At 36.2% G+C, this 9,447-nt stretch overlaps 1 non-coding gene across 1 annotated transcript; it reads left to right on the top strand.

Annotated features, from left to right (window-relative positions):
• Positions 1-266: 266 nt before the first annotated feature.
• Positions 267-373, top strand: LOC115873274. Its single transcript, XR_004048321.1, has one exon. It is a non-coding gene; the product is annotated as a U6 spliceosomal RNA (small nuclear RNA).
• Positions 374-9,447: the final 9,074 nt, after the last annotated feature.

Raw genomic sequence — 9,447 nt, 5'->3', positions numbered from 1 at the left:
GTTGTGGATTGGTGTTGGGCATATGGGTTAATGTTAGACTTGTGGGCTTGGGCAGCACTGGGTTGGGATGTTTTCTTGATGTGCACTTAACCTTTATATAAAACTCTTTCTTATAAATGAGTTTCTGTGGATTTGTTTCTCTACAGTACTCAGACTAACAGTGGGATTGAAATCGGGTTGCTAATTGCAAGGTATCCTGTTCAAATGCATACGTTGATTGGAGCATGAAAGAAGAGACTCTTTAATCCCTTAAAGATTCATATCCTGTGCTTGCATTGGCTACACAGACACTAAAATTGGAACGATACAGAGAAGATTAGCATGGTCCTTGTGCAAGGATGACATGCAATTTCGCAAAGCATTCCATATTCTTTGTATTTATTTTTCCACCTCCTTTCAGGCTACTTGGAGGTAAGTTGCATTCATTCACCCATTCTGCTCTTGTTGTCCAATGATAAAAGCTTGCATTTTGCTCTATCAGCATATGTTGTATAGCCAATAGTTAGGATAAGACTAGAAAATCTCTTATTTCTGGATATGCATGAAGTTAACTATGGCTTAACTATACAGGGTATCAACTTTTGTTTCAATCTAAGTATCTTAATTTGATATCTAAAGTGCAAAACTAACAACATATCAGGAGATCTTTAGACAAGAAGGCAATGCTCTTTTGTTTTCCATCAAGACACCTCAATTTATTTTTTCCTGTTACGTTTTATATACTTTTTGTACTTAAGTACAAAATAAAATAACATTTCAAAAGAGGATAATATTTCCTCTTGTGCTTCTCCTGTTGTCAATTAAAAAAAAAATATTTATTCCCTTGAAAGAAGGAGCAAACATCAATAGCCAGGATGAGGGACGAAGCAGTGAGAATCACAGCAGACCCCAACGAGAGTCAAAGGGTAACCACAAAGTACTATAGAAGTCTGTATTCTGATGAATTCAACAACATGGAAGACATGGACAATACTTGGAAAAACAACCTATCCCTAGATTGTCCTCGATAGAGGTCAAGAGCCTCAACAGACCCATAGAAAATGAATAAATAGATATGGTTATCAAGATACAACCAACAAAAAAATCTACCAGACCAGTTGGCTTCACAGGAGAATTCTACCAACTATTCAGGGAAGAGTTGACACTGATCCTCCACAGATTATTTCAGACCACAGAAAAGGATGGCAAACTCCCAAACTCATTCTACAAAGTCAGTATAACTTTGATACCCAAACAGGGCAAGGATCCTACAGGAATAGAGAACTATCGACCGGTATCTCCAATGAGCATGAATGCAAAAACTCAAAAGAAAATATTGGCCAATAAAATACAAAAGTATATAAAACATATCATCCACCATGATCAGGTAGGACTCATCCAAGGGTTGCAGGGATGGTTTAACATCCAGAAATCTTATCAATATTATACACCACATTGAGAAGGAAAAGTATATGAATCACGTGATAATATTGATAGATGCAGAAAAAGCAGTTGACAACATCCAACACCCTTTCCTAATTAAATCACTCAAGAAGGTAGGCATAAAAGGGAAATTCCTCAAGTTAATACAACCTCTTAATGAAAATCCAACATCATAGTCAATGGAGAAAAGATTAAAACAATCCCACTGAAAAATGGGATTAGACAAGAATGCCCCTTTCCCCACTTCTATTCAACATCATACTGGAGGTACTAGCTAACAAAATAAGACAGCAGAAGAGCATTAAAGTATCCAAATAGGAGAGGAGGAGGTGAAACTATCACTATTTACAGATGGCATGATTCTGTACATTGAAAATTACCAAAGTTCTAACACAAGAGTACTGACAGCAATAGAGGAAGATTGAAGAGTGACAAGACACAAAATCAATGAACTGAAGTCTATTGATATGCTATACTCTTCGGAAAAGACCAGGGAAGAGGAGCTCAAGAAGGCAGTGACCTTCAAAATAGCCAAGAACAAATTGAAATATTTGAGGATATATTTAACCTTAAAAACAAACAACTTATGCAAGGAAAACTATAGGACCATACTACAGAAAAACAAAATTGAAATCCACAAATGGAAGAATATCCCATGGTCATGGATCAGAAGACTCAATATAGTAAAGATGTCAATCTTACCCATGGCACTATATAAGTTTAACTCTATCCCGATTCAAATATCAATGACCTTCTTCAAAGAATTGGAAAAACTGACCACCAAATTCATATGGAGAGAGAAGAAGTTGAGAATTAGCAGAGAACTCCTCAATAAGAAGGACAAAGTCAGAAAGCTTGCTTTACCTGACTTTAACACCTACTATACAGCCACAGTGGTCAAAACAACATGTTACTGATAGAATGACAGATACTCTGGACAATGGAAAAGAACAGGAAACCCATAAATAAAATCATTAGCATGCCATGCCCACACAAAAACAAACCAAGAAATAAAAAGAGAAAGGGACACTCAGAACCCACATCGGCACACCACACACAGACTTGACAAGGCACAGAGAGGACTGTAGGTCCAACAACTGTTTGAGACATGATATTCCCTCACTGGATCATACTGCAACAGAGGACAATGCTGGGGATACACAGCAGCTCAGCAACAAGAGCAAAGCCAAGCCACAAAGCCCCTGAAGAATCCCCTAAATGGACTTCAAGCTAGTAGGGCCAGCTCCCAGAATTCCCCCAGGACCAGCTAGGAGACAGTCATAAAGGTCAACAGACAGACCTGGAGTTACATATGTTTGTTTTTCTTTCTATCTTTTGTTTTCTTTCTGTTTGATCTCTGCTAATGCTGGTTGCCTACTTATATAAGATAGGCATGGGAAGCAAGCTTGAGGAGAAAGCAATGGGATCAATAGTCTCCGAGGGACTTGGGAGAGAAGGAGGTGGTGGAAGGGAGTGGTCAGCAAACAATGCCATCGGCAGGGAAACAACTAGGGAATTAAAATCAACAACAAGGAGGACATAGATATCCTGGGAGTGTTGGAGCAACTACAATCTGGCTTAGAGAAATTATTAAGTGGTGGAAGTAGGGCAAGTATGATGGTGGGCCAGGAGGAAGGTAAAAGAAAACATAAGGACTTTCTAGGAAACAAATCTATGGATATAGGTGTGTATATATGTAAATAACATTAGTTCATAAAAATAGAGGTAGTGGCCTATGTACATATATTTATATAATAATACACTGAGTTAGTGGACAGACTTCGGGCCTCTGCTCATTCCCTCCATCAATACAAGAACACTTTGTTCTAACAACCTGGAATTCTGTGATGCTATCCCTCCCTGCACAATCGCTGAAGACAAAATGGGTGCATAAGCAAATGTGGTGAAGAAAGCGAATGGTGCCAGCTATCAAAAGATATTGCATCTGGGGTCTTAAAAGCTTAAAGATAAACAAGCGACCATTTAGCAGGGAAGCAACAAGGATTGGATGAAGCACACAAGCCTGTGTGATCATGAGCTGTTGCCAGGACCAGGTAGCAAGCATCATAAGACCCCAAACAAACAAACAAACAAACAAACAAACAAACAAACGAAACATTGTTGAGAAAGAGGGGATCCAGACAGAGACCCACAGCCCACCTATCGACAATGGGACGTCCTCTCACAGAGGGGTCACAGGGAAGGGAATGACTCAATCAGGGTGCATTAAAGCACTAATGAAACACTCAATATTCTTTGGTTCCCTGGAGGCTTCTCACCACACCACTATCATGACCGCACTGCAGGTGAGACAGGAGCATGTGCATAGGTACAACTAAGAGATGAGTCCATAACACTCAGAATCCAGGAACAGAAATGGGATTAACAATACCAGAGGGGTAGGGGGAAGGTGGGGAGAGGTGGGGAAGAAGGGGGAACTGATCACGAGATGATGGACACATAACGACACACACCCCACTTCAGGGGGATGAGCAACAGAAATCACTGGGGAAAGGAAACAGTGGCCGGTGCAAGATATGAAAATAATGTAGATGGCTGTGGGTTTGACTTTTGGTTTATCTATGTATGTATCTGTATCCGAATTGGTTTGTGTCTACGTGTTATTTATTTGCTGATTTAACTGCCTTCTAATAATCTATCTACGTGTTTTAATTTCCTTAACCTCACAGTAATTGCTCTTTTCTACATAATTATCCTGGTTTTACTTTTCTTAGCTATTTAAGTGGTTAAAATAAATACTTAATATGGAGATGTCTATTTTCTATTACTATAAGAAATAACTTAAGTAAAGGAAGTTATATTTAATTATTTATTTAAATAATAAAACTAATTACTTATAAATTAAAAAATTAATCAAAGGGACTACATGCCAAAATAATGTATTTTATTGCAATTATACATTTTGAATTTGAAATACAATATTATGTATAATTTGATGAATTCAAAGAAAATTTAATGTTAAATATTGTAGAACCAAGTAGAAGATATACATGTATACCTATAAAGTGTATACTATAGAATTAAAATTGATTTTATGTATTTTACCATTCAAGATTTATATTTATTTGTTTTGCATGCACAGTAGGAAACTTTATCTATGAACTTATTATAAAAATACAGTAATGTAATTATATTAATTATATTAAGTAATTATATAAACTAAGATATTTCAGTCTAAAAGAGTGTAGAATGAAAAAAGCAAACAAAATAAAAATAGGATATCCATTCTATAGTTTATTCATTGATGAAGTGTCATGTATTTATTATTTTGTTCTATTTTTTAAAAAAATATATTATATAGAAGAAAATTTTACATAAATGAAAGTAAATTTACAATTTATAGTTAATTATAGTTTGTTTTGTTGTAACTAATCCCCATGAATATACATAAGCTTGTATGTGCCATTATGGTTTAATTATAAAGTCATTAGATGCAGGAAATTACTAATTAAATCAGTTATGAAAATGGTAGATCATCTGAAAAGCCACTCTGGTTACACTATCAATTTTAGAAAATGTGATTCCTATTGGTTTTGATGATTTTATACAATGTGCATTTTTAATTTAGCTATCTTTTAATTGAGGAAAGCCAAATAGCATCTATAAGTGTCAAACTGTTCTGCGTAGTTTGAACTTGAATTTTTTGTTAAGTATAAATTTTGAAATGAGCAATTTCAATATCTCAACGACTACCAGAGAAATCTTACCAATAGGGAAGATGTGTGTTCTCAGGAAGCCAGAAAAATAACTTGAAAGCCAAGTGCTCCAAACTTTCTTAGAGTTGGAATTTATGGAGATGTTTGGAGTAAAAGGAGGAGGCAGTTCAGTCACCCACAGGAAGACAACCTGCTGCTTGTTACCAACTCCTCCGAAAACTGACCAGCAACCCTAGCCAAATCAGCCCTGGGCACACACCTCTGAAAAATTACACCAGTAAATACTCTGTGGATCCCTTCAAAGAGAACCTCTTTCCCTGCCCCTGCTCCAAACCAAACAGCCACACCTCTTAATTTCTGTCCTCAGATGGCCTTATGCAGATAGCCATTTTAAAACTGAGTGTAGTGTTGAATGCACAACCCTTTGAAATATATTTAAACCATTTAATTGCAGGATATGTGAATTATATGTCACTAAAACTGTTAAAATTTTAAAACTTACATCAGATCCAATGATAACGACTACTATCTAAATTGAAGTTATAATCATACTAATAAGAAAATATAGATAACCTTTTTGAAGTAAAATGTTCAGAATATAGTGGAAATGAATGGGTATTATATTAAAGGACAATATTAGCGATTCATCTTTTTAAAATTATATAAATTATATTTGATGAAAAACAATGTAGTTTTTTATTACTTCTTGACTTTTGTTTTAATACTAGTTTATAATACTAATTTCATCTTCTGTCATTCATTATGGATTGGGGTGCTAACTCCCAGAGAATGGGCTCAAATTCGCAGGTTACTCAGTGGGAGAAAGTTGAGGCTGTTCCATTCAGACTGACAACCTTGGACATCCCATTTAGGGCAGCCAGGAGACAGAATCTACTGAATAGAAGTTGTTTTGTTATTGCTGTTGATAAATACATGTGTGGATCAGTGTGTGTATGTGTGTGTTTATGTGCATGTGTGGTGAATTATATTAAGAAATTAGAGACTTATAAGACATTTCATCAAACTAAGAAAGTAACATTCATCCATTACATTTACTTCAGAAATTACTATATTGTGCAGGATATTCTAAAGAGAAATGAATATTTCCCATTCTCTGTTTTCAAGAAAGTGATACTTCTTGTAGTGTAAAAGAAATAATATATATGGGGTACACTCACTGACACACATCAGTGTAAGTCAAAAACTATTGTTACAAAAAACTATTGTTACAAAAAAACTATTGTTACTAGATTTCCAGTTTATGCATGGGTTTATTCTCCATAGAATATTTTAAAGCATGTATCTGTAATTAGTAGATTTCTGCAGACAAGTTCTCTCAGTAAGTAATACATTTATCTTAGTCTCATTAAAATACCTACACAAAAGAGGTCCAATCAGAACAGTAGCTTTAGGCAAAACTACTGGCCCAGTTAACTTCAAGACAGAGAGGTTAATTCAGAAGATTATGGTAAGTGATTTTTTCTAGAATTCAAACAGGAAGGTTTTTAAATATGTTCATAAAGGGCATAGAATGATCAAGGAGGTTGATTATAAGGAAGTTTTAAGAAAAGTGAAAGTGGAATTGGTGAATAAAGTTGTGTTTAGGAATTATTTCCATGATGAAAAATTATTTTAGGGTAGTAAGGGCGATGCTACAATATCTTGAAGCAATACTTCTTGACTTAACCTGCTATGTGTTTCTCTATGTGCATGTACATACAAGGTAAATAAGAAGTCTTGCTGCATCTCTGTGTTTGTGTATGTGTGTCGATTGCTGTATCTCTCTATTGCTCTCTCTCTATTACGTCTGATAGAGCAATAGAAAGGTTGATAAATGCAGCCACACACAAACACACATATACGATAGGACTTTAACAATTGTTATATTTGAATACAATTTTTCCCCAAATTTTAAACTTCCTCTTGTATATATACTGGGACACCGTGTTGGTGTTGTGGTGTAGGCATAAGACTAATGGCAGTGGCACCAAAAGCTCAGCAGAAAAGGTGGTTGTGCACTCCCATAAGGAATTACTCTCTCGACAACCCTATATACAGTTGCTATGAGTTACAGTTGACTTGACAAATAAGAGTTAGGGGTGGTGTTCAACCTGTCAATCAAGTTTAGCCTGATGGTGCCTCCAGGTAGGTGAGGTCTTCTCATAAGGAGGGCTCTGGAAACCTCCCATTCTCTCTCTTTGCCTTCACCTTCTTGCTGACAGGCCCACATTCCTTCCAGAGCCACTGCAATTGTATCCACAGGACTTTGCACCCACGGGCCTATGAGCTTCCTGCATTCTGAATCATTGCATGTGGCTGTATGAGTCTGAAAAGGGACTTAGGGACTAGTATCTGACTTAGAGACTTGAGTTGGATTAGGCTGGAATGATTTCTTGATATACGAAAGCTCTTTCATACACATATATGAGTGTCACTGGATTTGTTTCTCTACTCAACCCAGCCTAACATCATAGCAAAGAAGTATGCTGCCATGGGAGGAAGGGTCGGTGTCAGAATACTATCTATTCTGAATGAAGATTGAAGGGTGGAAGCACATTGGACTTCTGATGTGTGGCTCTAGGGAAGCCAGAGAAGGTCACGTATGATCCTCTCCTCTGCACCACTTTTGTAATTAGCAAATGCTGTGTTCTTAATCCAATTTCTTATTAGGAAATAAAAACATACTGGAAAATAACAAAATATGACATAAGATATAGATATATATGCATATATGTATATACATACATACATGCAGCCAATCCATACTGACAAACATTAATGACAAAACTAAAGAAGAAAACAAAACAACAAATAAAATAGCAAATACTAAGGAGGGTAAATAGCAGACACTTACTTGTAACATAGTTCACTTCTGGTGGGACTTCAAAACAGTGCAGCCACTATGGAAAGTGGTATTATATTGCTTTAAAAGGTTGGACATAGAAATTCTATATGATTTAAGGAATGTCACCCCATGATACCAAGATGTCACTACAAGGTACCGATGTTATATGAAAATTTCTGTTGCATTTTTATTTAATTTGGCATAAATATTTTGAAGACCCTTTATATAGCCTAACTAAATAAGAGCCAGACCATGAATTGATATATGCACACTATTTTCATAACATCACTATTTACAATATCAAAAAGAAATACTCCTGAGCCCATCAATGAATTAATGGTGAAACAGATTATGGTAAATGCATATAATGGAATACTAAATAACATTAAATAACAATGAACCTACAAACCATATCATGGCATGAATGAACCTGGATGATATTATGATGAGTGAAAAGTTTTACAGAGAAAGACACATTATTTGTGGGTTGTTAGGGACAGGAGGCTGTGGGTGTGTGCATTTCTAACTAGAACATAGGCATCTATTCAATTGGGTGAAGGCAGACAATACATAATAATGGGAGGTCAATGGAAAGGAGGACAATGGGTAGAGTACACGAGTAAAAGACAACAATGGGAAATATGATTATGTACATATAAAAACTGTGATAGCAAACTATGTGGAATCATCTATGAGTGGAGAGAGATGCCCTGATGGTGTTGTGGTCATGTGTTGGACTGTGATCTGTATGGTCGGCAGTCCAGCTGCAGGAGAAAGTTGGGATCTTTTACTCCCTTAGAGAGTTACAGTCATGGAAACGCACGGGGCAGTTCTACCCTGTCACTCTGAGTTGTCATCAACTTGATGCCAGTCAGTTTGGGTCTGGGTTTTTGTTTATGTGTGGATACAGAGTTCGATACGCACATTGAACAGGTATGGGAAGGCAAATGGGACTGAACCCAGGGCTATATGAGGGGGCTTCATAAAGTTTTGAAATTTTTCTGGAAACTTTTCATATATAAACTTTAGAGAAAATTCCAACATATATATCTATATGACCTTCAAATATATATATATGTATATGATATATAATATAGGGGATGAAGTTGTGACAGTTTTTTTTATTTCCAAACAAACACCTTGAATTATGGAGTTCTTGAAGAGTATGGAAAGTACGATAGACTGCCAAAGGAACATGTAAATCTTTCTTGAAATAATATCTGTCAGAATGCTCCTTAGAAAGGAGGATGGTGAGATTTCATCTCATCTACAATGAGCAAGACTAATCTTCGGGAAAGTGTATCATGCTTGCTTGGTAAAGTAGAATGTTAGAGAAAAAGAAGACTTTCAATGACTTGGATTGCAACAGTGTCTGAAGCAGTAGTGTTAAACATAGCAGCACTGGGAGCACGGCACAGGATCAGGCAGTGTTTCATTCTGCTGGACATAGGAAAACTATGAGTCCGAACTGACTCCATGATATTTAACAGCAAACACCTTAAG

This window comes from Echinops telfairi, unplaced genomic scaffold (assembly GCF_000313985.2).
Source record: "Echinops telfairi isolate 266 unplaced genomic scaffold, ASM31398v2 ScPeMD7_7467;HRSCAF=8505_1, whole genome shotgun sequence".
Lineage (NCBI taxonomy): Eukaryota > Metazoa > Chordata > Mammalia > Afrosoricida > Tenrecidae > Echinops > Echinops telfairi.
This window is presented reverse-complemented; position numbering and strand designations above follow the sequence as displayed.